The sequence below is a fragment of the Natrix helvetica genome (genome assembly GCF_964273705.1).
Source record: "Natrix helvetica genome assembly, chromosome: 2".
Classification (NCBI taxonomy): Eukaryota; Metazoa; Chordata; class Lepidosauria; order Squamata; family Natricidae; genus Natrix; species Natrix helvetica.
In genome coordinates, this window is record NC_138552.1 from 240,230,102 (window position 1) to 240,249,810 (window position 19,709).

Here is a 19,709-nt window from a genome sequence, read left to right on the forward strand (position 1 = left end):
CATTGAGCAATCAGCTTCTGCAGATTTGTGCCAAATTCAATTCTAAGTTATTCACATGCCTTCCTGTCCTGAGGGACCATCCTTTTTAGACTTCCTGTTCCTGGAGAGGTTTGTTTATATTCAACTAAAAAAACAACAACCTCAGGGTCGCAGGACTGCTTGGTGTATAAGATGAGGAAAACAATAGCTTGCATTCTTATCCTGAAAGCTTGCAGGGAGTGATAATTGAAATATGGAATGGCTGAACTTTTTCAATGTACGTTTTTTCAGGCAGGTCTGTGTTTTGTTTTTGCATACATATTTCTTCTCAAGAGCGATGTTTTGAAAACTGACTGATCAGGTCACTTTCCATCAAGATGTTTTTTTTTGGCTCAGTTGTTCCCTGCAAATTAAGCATTTACCAAGGATGATTGCATCATTGCAAGTTCTTCCCTTGTCTTCTGTGTGTTTTTGTCATGTGCCCAGCATATCCCAACATGCTGTTCTGATGCAGACTTCCTTTAGCTGTCCAGATTTGTTGGATTGCAACTGCCATAACTCCAGCCAAATTTGGGAAATGTTGTTCAAAGTATTTCACTAGTATGAGGCACTGGGACAGGACCTTCCAACAAATATTTATTTTGAATGGAATAGAAAGGTTTAAGTACAATTATCTCAGTGGCTAAGCAATTTAGTCCTTAGTGGAGTGAAACCTAGTAGTTCTTACATATTCTTAATTATTTTCATTTTATACATAATGTTAAAGTGTTAGTAAATATTTAAACATATTGTTTTTTAAAAAACTATTTTGTGAGCCTCTTGAATTTGTTTCATAAGAACTACCTCACAACAGGTGTGCATGAAATTTTAATTCAGTTTGTTTTTTATAAGAACTTACCCAAACTTTCCCAAAATTAAGAAAACATTAAAAAGGTTAAAAACCTGAATATAGGAGACCACAACAATGACAGATTCTTCTAACATTCAAACACTGTTCAGACTAATTGTTTTTGAAGATACCATATCATTTTACATGTGGCTCAATTAATTTAAATATGGAGTGTAACGCAAAACAGCATTCTTGTCCTTTGTTAATGCAAAGTGCATGACAAATTAACTTGTATCAGGAGGCATTATGCATTTCCAACAGATGTCATGGATTAGAATTGATATGTGATCCACTGATATGCATTTTCATCTCAAAGAAAGTCTTAAATATTTCTGCTAGCCTTCTTATGGGTGATTAGAAAGCATAAGTTCAGTTAGTAGACTGTGAAAAGAATAGCAGGAATGTGGTAATGTGTCTTTTTCTCTCTCTCTGAAATGCAAAAGTTAAATTGGCTGTTGAAAAAGGTACAGAATAGTCCAGCTGAAAGAGCTGGAGATGAGGGGAAAATAATATTCATTCCACCAACAAGCAATCTGTTTCCTTTCTCACATTAGATTAGAATGACTTTTCTAAACAATCTGCAAGAAAACCCAGTTAATGGAAATAGAACAGCGGTGTCAAACTCAATTTCATTGAGGGCCACATCAGGAAAGTGTTTGACCTTGGGGGAGGGGGGTGGCCAGCTTGACGTCACTCGTGTCAGGAGTCTGTGGTGGCCCAAGTAGTCTGCCAGCAAAAACGGGGTCCCAATCTCCGCTTTTGACTGGCATAGCCTCCTGCAACCCTCTGTCAGCAAAAACGGAGCTCGGGAGGGTGCCCCCGAGCTCCGTTTTTACTGACAGAGGGTTGCAGGAGGCCTTCCAAGCTGAAAACAGAGATTGGGAGCCCACTTTCACTGGCAGAGGCACCGCAGGCTGGTCCTTCACTGTTTCCCGGTCCAGATCTAAGCACCTTGCGGGCCTTGAATTTGAACAAGCTGTATGCAGCATAGAATGAGGGGAGCTGGCCCTTTGCTTCCCAGGATGCTACTTTCCATTATAAAACTAGTTTTCTTTAACAGAAACAATCTGGGAGGCAGGGCATCTAGTGGGCACTAAGGGAAATGCCCAGAAGTAGATTGCCTCCTTCCAAATGCCTTGTTGGGAACCCTGAAAATAGAAGGGTGGGTTATATTCTTAAACCAACAGGGGTGTAATTGAAATACTGAAATATCTACCATGGTACTGGTAATTTCTGAGTGGCATTCTCCTGCTGTTCCAGTTTTTAAAAAAATAAGTGTGCAAATTGGGGTATCTCAAAAAATCCAAAGGAGCAAAACGACAGTTTCTCTCTTCAATAACTTTCTCTAACTGTAAAGTGTTTTGGTTAAAATATTGTTTTCATAATATTGATTTATGAGATATTTTGCATTCATACTTTGTTATATTGTGACCTTAACTGGTATTTTGCTGTATATTATATAATGAGATGTATATTTATTTTGTATAATAAAAGATTAAAAACAAGCAAGACTGTTATTTCTAAATGCTAATGTAAGGAATACAAGAGCAAAGTTTTTCAGCATTTCAGTAATTTTTATACTACATATACAATATCTCCTAAGGTTTAACCAAAAATTGAAAATTTCTTATTAATTCCTTTTAAATGACTGCTAATAGTATTTAGTTTGTTTGTTTTGTTTTGTTTTTATTGGATTTATATGCTGCCCTTCTCCCAAAGGACTCAGGGCGGCATACAACATTAAAAAAAACACATCCCAAAAGTTAAAAAGAAATTAAATATATATCCAAAAAAACAAATCGAATTTATGGAACAATACATTTAAAAATGAGTTAGAATTAAGTGATGATAAATATCTTCATTGAAATGAAAGACACACATTTATACTTGCATCATGTCAAATCGGTTCAGTAAAACAATGAGCCTGTTTGGAAAAAAAGTATTTTGTGTTTTAAATGAATGATATTAGATTAATCTTATTGAATATGGAAACTGGAAAATGATTTTATATTCCTTGTCCTCTAGATGGCAGTATGGGATTTTGACAACTCTGATTACTTTTACCAAGAATTGTGCCCATTCAAAGTACTTCAATAAACAATTTCCATTTTTTCGTGATTTTTCAATCCCCCATATTTGTTGAAGAACATAGAAAGATTGCACCAAAACGTATGGTGACAGCAGCTTTCGTAAACTAGAACTCATTTTTTATACACCCGTCTGGAAGATCTGCATGAAGGGCAGCAAATTATTCAGTTTATTCAAATACTAACGTGGTATCACCAGTTGGAAATGTTTTGAGTCCAGAATTATAATCAGAAAAATGACAGATAGGAAAGGACTGTAAAATATCTGCAAGATCTCAGTAGGACATTGCACTGAACCAAACACATTCAAATGGAGCTTTCTTTATTAGCACCCAGCCAAGAACATAAAGTTGCCCTAGCAACATTTTTCTCTGCTATGTCCTTGAAACATTATCCAGCCCAGGAGTGAGACAGGCCTAAGTCATTCTAAGCTGCACTAGTCTCAAAGTTGTACATTCACTCCCATCTTCCCTAACTCACATTCCCTTACTCACATTTGGTTCAAAGAGCAGGCACAAGGAATATAAAGTTGGGTAGACTACTTTGATACTGCACAAGTAGTACTATACTTACAACCATTCATTCGGCCCCTGTTCAAAGTTATGGCGGCAGAGAATGAACTGTAGCCCATTCACGCTTACAAGCAAAGTGGCACTTCAGTTCCCCTGGCTTGCCTTTCCCCCATCTACAACCTTTCTCCCACCCTCCACTCCATGGGTCTTGCTGCCCCAGTTGACCTTTGTCGTATTCTCTCTCCCACTGCCGACAAGGTGCACCCAGACTAACTCTTGGAGAGGCAACTGCTGGCCCTACAAGACTTTCTTCCCCAGGTTGCACATGGTAATTTCCTTACGGGATTTGTAGAAGATGGCCAGCAGCTGCCTTGCACAGAGCCAGACAGGGCACACCTCATTAGAAGCGAGAGCAAGAATATGGCAAAGGTCAACTGGGCGGTCATGTTCAGGATTAGGCTGGTGTGGATGCAACTTTGCCTTTGTGATGCACTGACAGGTCCAGCTGGGATTGGGCTCCATGCTGCAAAGGGTTGCAGCTCAGGGGCTTTTTGCAGCCCCAGAACTATGGCATGTCAAGAAGCCATTGAGCTGCAGCATGGTAAGCATTTCCAGAGTTGCGTGGTTCTGGGGCTGCTTGCCACCATACAAGGCAAATGCAGGAGGATGGCCAAAAGAGCAGAGACTGGAAGGAACAGGCGGTTGGCAGGAATTGAAGGAAAGACAGTACTTACCTTCAAAGAATTGAGGTTTGGAGTTGAGAGGGGCTAAGCCCAGAACGGTTTAGATTGGGATATGATCTTGGTTAATGAATGATGGGATTCAGTTAAGGATGGCAATAGGAATTCTGGGATTGCCAATATGGTCTAAGCAATATGGTCACAAGACGTCACCATTTACAGTTGTATCACTGAGCAATGGAAATTCCAGTCCCAATAATGGTTGTAAATTCAGGATTACCTGTACAGTTTTCTGCCAGCTCAAGGAACGGGGATCTTTTCACCATAGCAATGGCCGGCTGGTGCTTAAAACATTGGGGTGTGTGTGAATATTTCCAAATTGCCAAACCTCCAACCTGTCCTTCAACTACTTTGGAATCAGTACCACTTTGAACACTAGGATATTTAGACTTTTGTTGATTAAGGCTTAGTAATGCATAAAAATATTATAGATTTCTTTAAATGGACAGAGGGCTCTAGTCATGTCCTGCATACTTATTTCACAGAGAAAAGGTCAGCTATCTATTCATAGTAGAGACTAGACATTTTTTCCCTTCCAGGTAAGCAGTTGTTTGCTTTACTACATCTATTAATAATACACTTTGAAAACCAGAAGCAGGAGGAAATGATGTTACTCTTAAAAAATGAATCATGATGGAAAGGAAGGGATAACTTTTTCCTGTTTAGATAGAGCTTTTCTGGCTGCTAAATTCATGTGTAATTCTTGGAGAAAACACTCTGAAACGTGCTGTTTCTAATGTTGATCCTGCCTTGGTTGCCTCTGTTTCAGGTCTCCAGATTTTATTAATTTATGGTCCTTGGTAGCCCCAGCCAACACAGCCAGTGGGAAGAGATGGTGTGTTGTAAATCTTCTGGAGGAATTCTAATCTCACTCCTAGACTTAGGAAGGAAAATTTAGATCCCAGAAATCTAGAACTTTAAGTACCAAACTCTGATTCACAGGTCATTTAGTGTGTTAACTCATTCATTCCCTTCTGTATTCAGCTAGTGTCTTAAGGCAGCGTCTTAACAGCTGAGTAAAATTCACCCACTTTTTAAAAATGTTATCTAATTTGAGGATGCATGGTATTACTGTACAAATAAGAAAAAAAAATCCACTATAGAGAAAGGAAAGTTGGACTCACTGAGAATAAGCTGCCATTTATAATAGGAAAAAAAATTAAAACTGAAACATGTTACTCTGTGGAAGCTACAGTGATGTGGCTTCTCTTAGTATATGTTACTTCTTTCCTATCGAGACTGTAGTGTTTCTAGAGATGCAAGAATCTTTAGATGTAGCCCTTGCAAATGATCCAGTTGCAAAACCTCATACATACCCCAGTAACTTATCCTTGCAAAAGAAAAAGTGCAGAGAAAGGAAAACCAAGCGTCCTGCCTTTTTGTAAAATGAAAATTTAGGGATTTTTATTCCAGCAAAACTAGAGTCACTACTACAGACAAAAGGAGAGTTTGAAAATCGTCTTCAGCTGGTTCTGTTAGGTGCCTGGGGGGAATAGATCAGGTAGCAGAAATTAGAAGTGTTTGGCATTCTGATAAGCTATTTAAGCTTGATGGATCACTAGGTATGTAGCCTTGGAGAATGTCAGCAACAGTCTCTTGTTTATGTTTTCAACATATAACTACAAGGTGGGAGGAGCTGGATTAAAGGAGGCCATCATTGGTGATTTTGCTGAAGATGACCTAATTTGTATGAATAGACTGGAACGCTGCTTGGAACTCATTCCAAGACACATAATTATCATTCTGAATCTGTGGAGTGGCAGGTAGATGGCTCTAGGGCAGGGGTGTCCAAACTTGGCAACTTTAAGACTTGTGGACTTCAACTCCCAGAATTCCCCAGCCAGCGGGAATTCTGGGAGTTGAAGTCCACAAGTCTTAAAGTTGCCAAGTTTGGACACCCCTGCTCTAGGGTCAGTCCCAGCCATCTCTGGTTGAAGTAATCAGGCGACAGGAGATGCAAAAGTTTTGTTTCTTAGTGCTACTGTCTGCCAGAAGAGGAGAATCCAAGGTAAACTAAAACAGGGCAGATTAGGCAGATTTTCAGACTAGATTAGCTCTAGGTTGGTAAAATGAAATAAAGATTGCCTTGTTCAATTCTTGAGGTAAGATCACAGAATTTGAACTGAAATGTACCTCAGAAATTATCCAAACCAAACTCCTGTTCAGTGCAGGATTTACTAGGACATTTCTGACAGATGATCATCTAATCTCTGAAGATAGAGACAAAAAATGTAAAAATTGAGAGTTGATAAAAGATAGCAGTAACTACACCATCTACTCCATAGTTAACAAGCTCGCTAATCTAAGTGAAACAAAGTACTTTGTCAAATCCAGTACTGAAATCAAGATATATTAAGTCCATAGCCTTCCCACAATCTATAAAAAAAAATTAACCAGTCTGCAAATGACATAGAACTAATCTGACAAAACTTATTCCTAACAAATTCACCCTGATGGTATGGAATGCTACTTCTGGTAATTTCCGCATTGCTTTCAAGGCATTTATAAATCTTTCTATTATCTACTCTGTAATTTCCCTAGGGGTTAATGTCATGCTGACTAGTTTGCTGATTGATTATTGCTTTCCTCCTTTTTTTTTTTTACAGATAGAAACAATTGCACTCCTGTAGTCATCTGAATCATTTCACTGATTCTTCAAGATTTCTCAAAGATAATCCGTAAGATTTTAGCCAGATCATCAGCTAGTTCTTCAGTACCGTGTTTCCCCGAAACGACAACATGTCCTGATAATAAGGCCATGCCATATTTTTTTCCTGTGGGCAAAAATATATGCCCTCCCTCAATAATAAGCCCCATGGACAACCCCCCCCCCAGCCAGGCAGAGCACCATTCACCAATCTAGTCATATCCCGAAGGAGCCGGGGGCGAGGAAGGGCAAAGGCGCTCACATTGCTTGCTGCCTTCGGGATAGTCCTAGGTTGGTGAGTGGTGCTGTGCCCAGCTGGAGCAGAGAGTTGCCGGGCGGCTATTCTCACAAGCATCTGCCTGGCAACTCCCCTTTCCAGCCGGGCAGAATGCCACTCACCGACCCAGTAATATCCCAAAGGTACTAAGCCATGTGGTGCTCTGCCCAGCTGGAAAGGGAAGTTGTGTGAGCGCCTGTTCTGCCACAAGCTCGCATGTCTCCCAGCCTCACTATGCCCTGGCCCATCTCTTCCTGCAGGGCTAGGACGCCACTGCCACTGCCACACTCCGAGTATAACCAACTTCCAAACTCTGGAGATCCACTGCCAAGTCTTCCGGCAGCGGCCGCTCTGGAACTATGCTCTATGGTTGTGGGCCGGCTGCTGGAAGACTCTCTGTCCAGCCCACAACCATAGAGCATAGTCCCAGAGCGGCTGCTGCTGGAAGACTCGGCAGGGGATCTCCGGAGTTTAGAAGCTGGGTATGCTCGGTGGCACCCAGGCCCTGCAGGGAGAGCTGGGCCAGGGCATAGAGAGGCTGGGAGACACGCGAACTGGGGGCAGAACAGGTGCTTGCGCAACCTCCCTTTCCAGCCGGGCAGAGCGCCACGCAGCTTAGCACCTTTGGGATATTACTGGGTGAGTGGTGCTCTGTAGTGCTGCTGTGACAGCGCAACACAGCCATTTGCCCCTGAGGATGTGCCCGGCTCTTTGGGCGCCGCTCCCAAGAGAGCAGCCACCCAGCAACCCCAACCAATAGCCCCCCCCAATAGTAAGGGCCAAGCAATATTTGGGGGGGGGGTCAAAAGAAGACCCTGTCTTATTTTCGGGGAAACACAGTAGTTTAGAATGTGATTTATCTGGTCCTAGAAATTTAAATTCATTCAAAATAAAGATAGCCCAACCATATTACTAACAATCTCAAGCTTCAGTCCTGCCCCTCCTGCTATGAGAAACAGAAAAATTACAAAAAGAGCATGAACAAAATACAATCTGACCATATGAGTCCTGTGCTGGAGAAAAGGTCTCTACTTTTTATGAATGCTGGTCTGGATGTACTGTAGGAATTCAGTCTAATTGACTTATTTCCACAGTAACCTTCACCAGTCGATGATACAGAATTTTACATCTGACTGCTAGAACAGATGGTCTCTACAGCTCTGTATCAATGTTCATCAGAATAGCTAGTTGATTTTGCAAGTAGACAAAGCTTTCTACATAGTCTTCTGTCATTTTGAAGACTTGTCTCCAGAAATAAATTCAGTTAAAAATTGTTAGGCTCCATATCCTTGCAGTGCTGTTAATTAAATTAGCTCCTCCATCAACATTTTGAAATTAGAGGAAACTATCTGAAAATGGGCAAGTGCAAACATTACTTTGTCAGCATGAGACACGCATGGCATTTTAATAGTATACTTAACTATAATGAAGCAGTAATTTATCCTAATTGGTAAGAAGCTGATTATACAGGAAATGTGATTCACTCATTGGTACAGATGGCAATGAGAGAGAGAAAAGGAATGGAAGAAAAAAAATCAGACTGATAAGTAGGTATAGCATCATCGTCCCATCGTACATGTGCTACCAAGAACCTGTACTAACTAAAATCCAATTCTTTGGAAATTAATCTATTAAAGTAGTTTATTAAATTAATTTAATAAGAGATTAGTTTTTAGCTATTTAAAACTCAAAATCTATAACTCTACACAACTTCTTTGAACTAAATCCCATTAAAACCCAAAGTTTCAAAGTTTACAACAAATTGGGCTGCAAGAGATTTAAATAATAGTGAAAAACAGTCAGGACTTCGTTTAGCTCATCTTTTTCCAGTCAATTCCCTTCCAGAAACAAGAGATTCGTGGACCAGGGACCATTCAACCGAAGTTGTGGATGGATTTCCAAAGCAGAATGTTGATACAATATTGCTCAAGTTAAGCCTTTTTCAAGTATATCTTTTCTACAGTTAGTTACTATTTTTATGGATAATGGGGAAAGTCATGGAACAGGTATTCTACATACTAGTCACCAGTATTAGAATACAACCTTGACACCTATTGGGAAAAAATATTAAATAAAATTCAAGGGTGGTGAATCAATAAGATCACATTCACTGAAAGGGCATCTTCAAAATGTGCTTTGAAAAACATACAGTATTAGGGTCTGAAAAACATTCTAGTCATATTGGTCAGAGCCTTAAAATATTATCCAAACCGGCTGTGGGGAAGCCATGCAAACAGAGTTGTGTGTTTTTCTTAATGTACCGAGGAAATGCCTTGTAAATAGAGTTCTTCCACTATCCAAACAGACACAGCATTGAAATCTTTTCTTCTTCTAAAATAGAATATGTGGAGTTACAGAATTAGATGTTCAGTTTGTTCATAGAAAAGTGTCTGGAAGGAATCTGAAGACCACCCAGCCCACACTGCTGCTTGAAGACTTACTCCAGATCCATCAATGTCCTTTTCATATATACTCAAAATAACTAAAGGAGGAAATTGCTAGATCTTCAAATATAAGGGTAGTTTTATCATTAGATGGAAGGAGAAAGCTGATTTCAGATGTTAGGAAAAGATGAAAAACATGGTTAGGAATGTGAACCAGCTCTGGTCTTATTTGATTATTTATCGTTGTTTTTTATCCTGGTTATTTTTTGTAACCTAACCAGAGTTGCATTGTTTGAGTGGTGTAACTGCATAGATTATTTAAATATATATCCCATGGTTTATTATTTTGTGGAATTTGCTATTCTAGGAAGTCAAAATAAATGGATCATTTTGGCACTTGTACTTGATGAAGTTGAGATATGAAAATATTTTGGACCAGACCTTCACATATGTAAATTCATAGTTTGACAGTTGAGATATACAAAACGTAAGTACCACAAGAAATTGCTATTATATATTGCATTGAACCACTCATTCCATTTGACCTGTCTTGCTAACTATGGCAAACAGCAAATTTTCATATTCCAGGTGGAGTTTTCACAATCCTATCTAGAAATACCAGAGAGCTGGTATATAAAGAACATGTGGCTCAATTACTGAGCAATAGCTTTATTAACAATTGCTAAATAAGATGTTAAATGCGTGTTGCATAATGATCCATATCAGTTGTGTCTGCAGACTCTTTCAGTGGTCTGAGGCGGTAACATAGTAACTTTCTACTTGGACCATGAGCAGAGAGCTGTGTTGTGCACCACCAATACAATACAATACAATACAATAGTAGAGTTGGAAGGGACCTTGGAGGTCTTCTAGTCCAACCCCCTGCCTAGGCAGGAAACCCTATACCGTTTCAGACAAATGGCTGTCCAACATCTTCTTAAAGACTTCCAGTGTTGGGGCAGTGTTGGGGCACAGAATGAACTCTGTGCTTTTTTAGAATATTTGTTCTGATTGTATCAGAATTCTAAAAAAAACCCCAAAACTGCAACTAATGCAGATTATTGAGCCAAAAAAAAAAAGGCCTTTAGGGCTGTTTAAAAAAACAAAACAAAATCTCCTGTCATTTAGTGAAATATTATCCCCTGAGACTATTGCATCATAGAATCGAGTTGGAAGCCTCTTCTAAAACTTGTTCAGATTTATTAGCACTTCATATTTGAAAGAAGAAAAAGTGACACAATTTTATTTCTTTGGGATTCTAAGTATGGCATTTTTTCTTACTTTTAGAGCTAAACCCCAAATATTCTATTTCTTCCTAATGGATCATTTTTACATGTAAGTTCAGTTTTCCAGATAAAAATATGCCTGTAAATCTGTTGAATTGGGGACATTAACTACCATTAGTGCTCAGTTTTGGTCATGTAGACTCTGTTTGGTTTGGCTGTGGCTTTTGAATCGCAGTTCCAACTCCCATGCAAGATCACATTAATGTGGCTGAAAGTCAGCAAAATGGAAATGTTCTTAAGTAGGACTTAAGCAAACACATTCTAAGCGTGAAACTGAGCAGGAACTAAATACTGCTACATCTTCACTGCAGGCCTTGTGATTTCTGAAGAAAAACATTAACTGTGTTAAGTTTAGGAGCCAGGGATCCAACAGAGATAGTATTGGCTAAGTTATCTGTTAGAAAAATGAATGTTTACTTGATGGACACAGTGTTCATAGGTCCTTTCTTGATGGGCATAGTGTGGCAAAAAGACCTAAGTAGATCAGCGTTTCAACAGTGATGAATATCTGGTGATGTGATAAGATCTCTGTCTCATCTGTCTATCATCTATCTCAGGATGTCAAACTTGCGGCCCATGGGCCGGTTGCATCACGTTCTGGCTCCGGCACGCCCGGTTTAACAAAGAAGAAAAAAGCACCGATACATCATGTGACGCCACTGTGACAACGCAAATTTGACACCCCTGAATTATCTTAAAAGTTGCTAATATTCTAAAATGGCAACATGCATTAACAAAAGAGTTGCAGTTCCAGCATTTTTGAAGGGAATTAAGTCCTGAATAGCTCATGGACTTCTTTTGTGCGACACTCCTTCAGATATGTAATGAATGATAAATTTCCTCCCTTAGTCTTTTCTCAAAACATGTACTTCTTACAGTGAATAAAATTGGTTTCCAGAGATCTGATCTCCCTGGTTTCCTTGTTGAATAGCACAGATAAAATAAACCTGAATCTCATTCCAATTGATCTGGATGGCTTAAAATGCAGCCTCCAAATCTGGATGTGTACCCAAAATGATCCAAATGCATCAAAAACAGTTCTTATAAGATTTGCAATAACACAGGAAAGAAAGAAATGATCTTTTTTTTCTATAAAGGTAGCAAATATGTAATATTTGTTTTCAAGAAGGACAAAAGCAAAAGTTCTATTCTTATAAAAGGATAACAACAGTGGACCCTGGCAACATCCTCTTTGTTATGCCCACAAATAAATGGGCAGATTTCCCAACATGTATTTTGCATATTTGGAGGGCGGGTTTTTTGAGGGAAATTAAGGGCAAAATGTGTATCTTAAGCTCTGCAGACACTTAAACCCTTTAAAATCCCTGAATTTCTGAAAGGAGGGACTAGCCCCACTTGTTTGGGAAAGCAAAGCATATAAATCTTCCTTATCAGTTCTCAGTTGTGGGTTTTCGTTTCCAGCAATACTGGGATTTAATTGAAAGCTCTACTGACCAATCTTTCAATGTTTCTTCCCAACCTAATTTATTCTAATGATCCTCCATCCAGAAAACACAGATTTTGGTTCCAGAAATCAAATCCCTCGTGGGCGATGTTTTTGCAGCCACTTGTTTCCCTCCAACATTCTGCTTTCCTTTGCCAATATACTTTCATTGACTAGGAAAAAAATGGAGCAAACGTACAGCAAACTGCCTTTTTATGCTTTGGAATAGAGCCAGGACGACTGGATGAAGCAGAGAATTTACTGGCCATATGCCCTTCCTCACATTTATCTGGAGTCGCAGTAAATATTTTTTCCTTTACGCCCTAGAAATAAAACATCTGCTACTATCTAGGATTGAACTCTCAACCTTCCAAATAATGGAATCCAAATGGAATAAGCGTACAATAGGTGCTTACATATGCACCTATCCAAAAAAACATAGGTAGCCAATAATGGAGATCATGGAGGAAGAAGACATGACAACAGCACCAGTTAAGAAATAGTGAAATGATACTCAATGAAAGGGTTTTTTAGGACCATTGAAGATATTAGAAATGAAATTACCATATTTTTCAGATTATAAGACGTACTCCTCCCCCCCCAATAAGTGGGCGGAAATGTCTATGCGTCTTATAGAGTGAATATTGCGGTGGAGGAGGGGGGTGCAGCACCGATCAGCTGTTGTAGGCAGCGGGTATCCCTGCTGCCACTACTGCCCATTCACTGCCGATTGCTGGTGAACAGGTTACAGCGAATGGGCTATGGCAGCTGTGAACAGGCTGTGGCGAATGGGCGGCAGCAGCAAATGGGTGGCAGCAGCGAATAAGCACAGTGAACTGGCCCCAGCAGAAGCGAATGAGCAGCAGTGAACAGGCGGTGGCAAATGGGCTGCATTGACAGTGAACAGGCGAAAGCAAATAAACATCGCAGTGGTGGCAAACAGGCTGCAGCAAACAGGCGGCAGTGATGGCGAATGGGCGGTGGCAATCCCCGCCGTCTAGAACAGCTGGAGGTATTTGGAGAGGCATTACCAATCACAAATCAGGTGTTTGGCAGCGAAGGCTCCAGCGTTCCCTAGTGGCGGCGGCAGTTCAGCTCAGTTGACCAGTGGTGAATGCAATGGAGCAGAACCCTGACGAGCGACGTGCTGGGGCTGTGATAACTTGCTGAAGCTGACCGGACTGTTTGCTGTTTGCTACAAGGATGCTAGCCAGATGAATGCAAGATGGCTGCTGGGAGACAGAGGCAGATTTTTTTTCTTGTTTTCCTTCCCAAAAGCTAATGTGCATATTATAGTCCAGAACATCTTATAGTCCGAAAATTTCGGTAGTTGGTTCTGATTCTGCTTTCAGTTCAGAAAGCCCTTAAACCTACCTTCCCCCACCCCCCAAAGCATTGGAATCGGAAACTTAGTGAGATATTATGAGAGGTTTCTCCTTGTGTTAGATTGGGTAATGAAAGGCACAAAAGGCTAGTGATAACAACAGCTCTTTATTGAGATACGTGCAGACATCCACTGACTAGATGGTTGGACAGCTCCCTTTTTAAAGGGGAGCTGTCTAGTTCCTCAGCCAATCAGGTGCCTCTCTTTTCCCACCGGCAAACAGAGGACCTGAGTGGAGACTTCTATTGTATTGCTGCACTAGAGGGGGGAAGTATCTAACACCCCTCCCCTCTAGGATGGAACATCCTAATGGGTGACATAGTCACGCAAGTAGGCAGGTTCTTTGTGTTGCTCTGCTGGACCTGCGCAGTTCAGTTGGTTGGTTTCCCTCGTGCAGGTCGGACGGACCTGTTGTCTCTCCGGACTTATCTGGTGGAACCTCCTGGAACCTTTCAGAGGCCTCGGCTGGAACTTCCAGTGGTGGATCTCCCCGGGCCCTGTCGGAGTCAGATAAGTCCTCTGATGTTTCTAGATTGGTCTGGGAGTGGTGTTGCTCGTGCTGTGCCCGTGTCATTGGTGGTTGCCGGAGTGGGGAGTTTGCCACTTGTCCGTGGAGTTGGTCGATGTGCCTCCTCCAATGTCGTCCATCCTTGAGCCTGACGGCGTAGGAATGCGGGCCTGAAACCCCGACGACAGTCGCAGGTATCCACAGGGTCCCCCCCTGTGTAATTGTGAGCATAAACCAGATCACCTGTGTTAAATGTCCGAGTTTTGCTCGTGGAGTCAGGGAGTGTCTCTGATGAGTAGTTGGGGTGTAGCCGGTCTAGGTGAGACTTGAGACGGCGCACCATAAGGAGTCCCCCCACAGTAAACAACCCCTGATTGCTGATAGTTGGTCCTGTTTTGCAAAATACGGTTTGAATTCAACCCCGACTGGCCCCTTAGGCCACCTCCTCAACACCCAGTTCAAAGTTTGTTTGACTATGGGGTCCCTTGAGGAGTGACGTGCGATGTCACTGGAGGAGATGGGTCCCGAGTCTAGGCAGTCGAGCAGGAGTACCATGGTCTCGGGGGTGGGGTCGGCGAGCAGCTCTGGTAGGGGGCATCAGCTTAACGTGTCAGCGTGTCCCAGTGTGGCGTCTGGACGGTGGACAAGTTGGTAGGAATATGCCACCAGGAAGATAGTCCATCAGGTCATGCGGGGGGAAAGTGACACCGGTGTGGGGCAGTCCCCAGCCAATAGTCCCAGCAGAGGCTTGCGATCAGTCATTAACTCGAAGTCTCTGCTGTACAAGTACTCATGGAATTGCTTCACTCCCGCCACTGCAGCCAGGGCCTCCCGGCCAGCTGGTTGTAGTTCCATTCAGCGGTGGACAACGTCCTTGAGTAAAATGTGATGGGGGCTTCCATGCCATTCGGCATCCGGTGGCTCAGGACCTCGCCGGCACCAAAGGGGGAGGTGTCGCAGGTCAGCACCAAGGGCAGGGTCTGGCTGTAATGCATCAAGAAAGAGTCCGCCAATAACAGTCCCTTCACGGGGCGAATGCCTTAGCGTCGGTTCTGCCCCATGTCCACTCCGCGATCTTCGCAAGCAGGCAGTGTAGCAGCTCAGCAACCATCGCTTTCTGCTTGAGGAACACACTGCAAAAATTAAGGAGCCCGAGGAACGCCTGGAGTTTGGACTGATTTTTTGGAGTGGGGGCTTCCCTAATAGCTTTGATTTTTTGGTTGGTCGGGTGAATCCCGGATCCATCGATCATATAGCCTAGGAATTCTACCTTGGGCACGTTTATTCTGCACTTTTCCTTTTTTAGGCAGAGGCCCTTGTTCCTGATTCTGTTTAGTACAGTGCAAACTCATTTGAAAAGTTGCACTTCTTTTGCGGCGGATACCAATATGTCATTGAAATAGGGGACGAATCCTGGTATCCCCTGCAAAAGTTGCTGCATAATACTTTGGAACAGCCCAAAGGCGATACTAACTCTGAATTGTAGGCGGTTACATTTGAACGCCCCCCTGTGCGTCATGATGGTTTGGGCCTCCGCAGTAGCGCCATCTCCTGGCAGCTGCTGGTATGCCTGCGCCAAGTCCAGTTTTGCAAATATTTTTCCCGGGCCGACGGTGTTTATTTCGGCCACGATCATCCTCAAAGCCTGAAACCAGTCCAGTCCAGTCCAAAAAGGCTTTGGAGGTTGTCCCGGACCACGATTGCCTGCAGTTCCTTGGTGATTTGCTTGTAGCGCACCCACGAGGGGGACTAGGTTGCCCTCATAATTGCGAAGGGAGACGTCCGGGCTTCTGAGATCCCTTTTCTGTATGGTCAGAATCGTTTATTTCAGCGCTGACCATAAGATGATTGTTAGCGACGATCCAGTGTCGATCTCCATCTCGCAAGGGGCGCCCTCGAGAAAAACGGTGACCTTTAACTTTTGGGGGTGGCTGGTTCAGATATGCCTCACTGGAACCGTGATGTTTGGCTTCCTGGTGTGACCCAGGTGTCCCCGGGCAGTTTCCGTGACATAGGTTATTTGATCGTCGGTCTCTGTTCTCCTGGGGTGCCTCTGGTTGGGTTGTTGTCTCCGGCTTGGTCCCTTCTCTGCTCTCTCGGGGCGGCCGGTGGTTGCAGGGAACTCACTGCGGCACATCCTAACGATGTGCCCCTTCTGCTCGCACCGCTGGCACGTCGCATCTCGGAAACGACAGGCTGCTCTGGTGTGATCACCTCCTCAGCTAGCACAGGGCAGTCCAGGCGGCTTGAATTTTCGCGCCGGCGCTGTGCGGCTACTGCGCATGCGGTGGCTGTCTTCCTCGTCGCTCTTGGAGCTCTCGGGTTCTTTGATTTCGCGGTGGACGCGGGCGCTCATGGATGCCTCCCTGGTTGCGTTGTGGCGCATGAGGGTCTCCAAGGACTTGTTCGCCAACTCGGCTGCTCTCGCTTCGTCGAGTGCGATTTGGAGTGAGAGGTTGGATCTCGCCAGGAGCCTTGTCTGTAGACTCCGGTCTCGGACTCCCAGTATTATTCGATCTAAAATGAGATTGTCCAGCTCACGGAATTCACAATAGGCGGTGGCTTTCGGGAGTGCTGCCACGTACTCATTTATTGACTCACCTTCCCTCTGGTTCCGAGTATTAAACTGGTACTGCCGACGTACTTTGATGGCTTCGGGACGTAGTGGGTCTTCAATGTTTGTTGCAGTGTAGCCCATGATACGGCGTGAAGCGGCATCGGTTCGGAGAGGTTCTTGGCGGTCTCTAAGACTTCGGGGCCGCAGTATCCCAGGAACCGGTTCTTTTTCCGGATCTCCAGGACACCACCAAGATCGTTCGCTTCCAGGAAAACCTCGAACCGCAGTAGATACGCATCCCAGTCATCCGTGGCTGGGTTGAATGGAGGGGATTGGGTGTAGGTGGCCATCCTGATTCTCTCTGTGTCCGTGATGGCCCTTGTGTTTCCTCTCCTGAGCTCCAGGCGGAATGCTGCCGTATGATCAAGCTCTTTTGTCTGTGAAGCATCGCTCTTTGTCCACCTAATTGCCTTCCAATCCCACCTTCGTCGCCAGTGTTAGATCGGGTAATGAAGGCACAAAAGGCTAATGATAACAAGAGCTCTTTATTGAGATACGTGCAGACATCCACTGACTAGATGGTTGGACAGCTCTCTTTTTAAAGGGGAGCTGTGCAGCTCCTCAGCCAATCAGGTGCCTCTCTTTTCCCGCCGGCAAACAGAGGACCTGAGTGGAGACTTCTATTGTATTGCTGCACTAGAGGGGGGAAGTATCTAACACCTTGACTACCATTCTTTTTCATTTTCTTGTTATGTTTATATTTCTATTTCTTAAAATTATTATACTGATGTTTTTAAACATGTTTGACACCCAGAATTGCCACGGTGATATGGGCAGCCATATAAACTGAATTAAATAAATAAGAAATTGATGCTACTACTGCCTATCAGACTGTTAAAATCATGGTGGCTGTAGAAAAGATATGCAGACATATTTTTATAAGTATACATTACTTTTTGTAAAAAAGAAAAGAGATAAATAACCCCAAGGGCTTCTAGAAGTTTAATATAAAGCTTCTGGAATGATTTCAGTGACAGCAATTAGAGAATGGTAGAGTTGAAAGATATTATGGACAATCTCCTTCAATCACCTGGATGTTAACAGCTGGATTTTCTTCAGTGAAAGTACTCAGCATGTGCTCATCTATTCTTCTTTTTTTTAGCCCTTCAGGAAATGAAATTCCAGAACATATATTCATCTGCCTATCCATTTTTACTCAAGGAAGGGTTGTCTTATAACATACATAAATCTGTTATACTTGGTGAACCTGTTTTTTCTTGTCCTTTCCTTAAGGGCCCCAAGTAATTTTTGTTTCCTCCCAAATAATTGCTGTAGTTCAGATATTGATGAATTCCTTTACAGTGCTTTTCTTTAAATTTGTCTACATGTGCACGTTCAGAATATTGAAAGTAAAATGCACTATACATTGTATGTTTTAATAGTATGAGAACTAACCCATTTCTCATAATTCACCAAGGCTCTCTTACCATATACCCTACCCAATTTTTTTTAATCCTTTAAATTGGACTATGTTGTTCACATTCAACCATGAGGAATCTTTGTAATGCTTCTGGAATCAAAAGGTGGTGTGGTTGGTTGGTTGGTTTGTCTTTTTTGAAGTAATGTTACACTATATTTTCTGCCTGATTTCTTCACTCAGTTACAGCATTTTATTTCCACCTGAAACAGGGTGGCATCTATAATCCAACTCTACTGCTATCATTCTGAAGATTTGGTAACATTTTCATGGTGCTTCCAATGTTCCAAAGATTGTATATGTATTTATATTTAGTTTTTATTATTACATTTCTTTGCCGTACATCTCACCATAAGGTGACTCTTTATATCCTTTGAATGAAGGTTTCCCAAGATCATTCCACCTTGGAAAAGTATTGGGATAAAGATTTTTTGCTATATTACCATGAAAACATTTTATCAAGCAACATTTAATTACATCAAATTTTTCTTTTTCTACTACCACTTCCCATCCTCTCTGTAGTGATATTATCACATTATTATTATTATATACTTTATTCATTAAACATGAAACTCAGCCAACTGAACATTAAAAAATGCATTACAAATACCAGTGACTGGTGCTAATGGTTGTTACGGTTTGCTGCCAGCGTCCTAGGTATCAACCAAGTACCTTCTTAAAATATAAGATGTTTTGAGTAGCGCAGTTTTTTGCAGTTCCGCTGGTGCTATTGCAGGAAGCTGCAATTTGTTGATGTATATTGTAAAATTCTTGGACATGGTGCCAAGTGCCCCGATGACAATGGGTATCACTGCTACATGCTTCATCCATAGCCGTGTAGGTTGATGGTGATTATTATTATTATTATTACCATCACAATTGCTAATCGCTACATAAATGCAGACAAATGTAGCTTTGGGGAGTGGGGTGGAATACAAACCAGTTAGGTTAGTTTATTTTTGTGAACAAGGATTTCTGTTTATGCCTGATACAGGGATCCTATCAGACTGAAAAGTCACTCAGTTTGGAAGTAATAGGCAAACATTGGCTGATGTTCCTTGTAAGCTTGGATTCTCTAAAAAAAAAATCATACCCATGATTATAGTGTTTTGAATATCAATATGGTTCTGGAAACTATAAAGACAACTTAGAAGTATTTTAAATTACTTTAAACATGCATTGCAAAGGTTTAAGGAATGCTTAGTAGATAATGAGGGAAGCCTCATAAATTACACCACCAATCTTCTGCTCGTTCACCATTCATGGACTCTTGATGGAGGGTTATGCCTGAATAAGTAATGCTGATCACACCATCAATTTATTCTTAAGCTCAAGTCAAAGTTTTGTTTTTACACTTAGAACGACATGACCTAGAAATGACCTTTCTCAGAAACATTCCTTAAATTTTGACTCATTTCTCCTTATTGTCACAAGCGAAGCGGGACAGAAATAGCTTCTGCTATAGCCTCAGGATAATAAAATAGTTCCTCCATTTCCTGTAACCAAATGACTATCTGTATATTTGAAGCCATTGCACT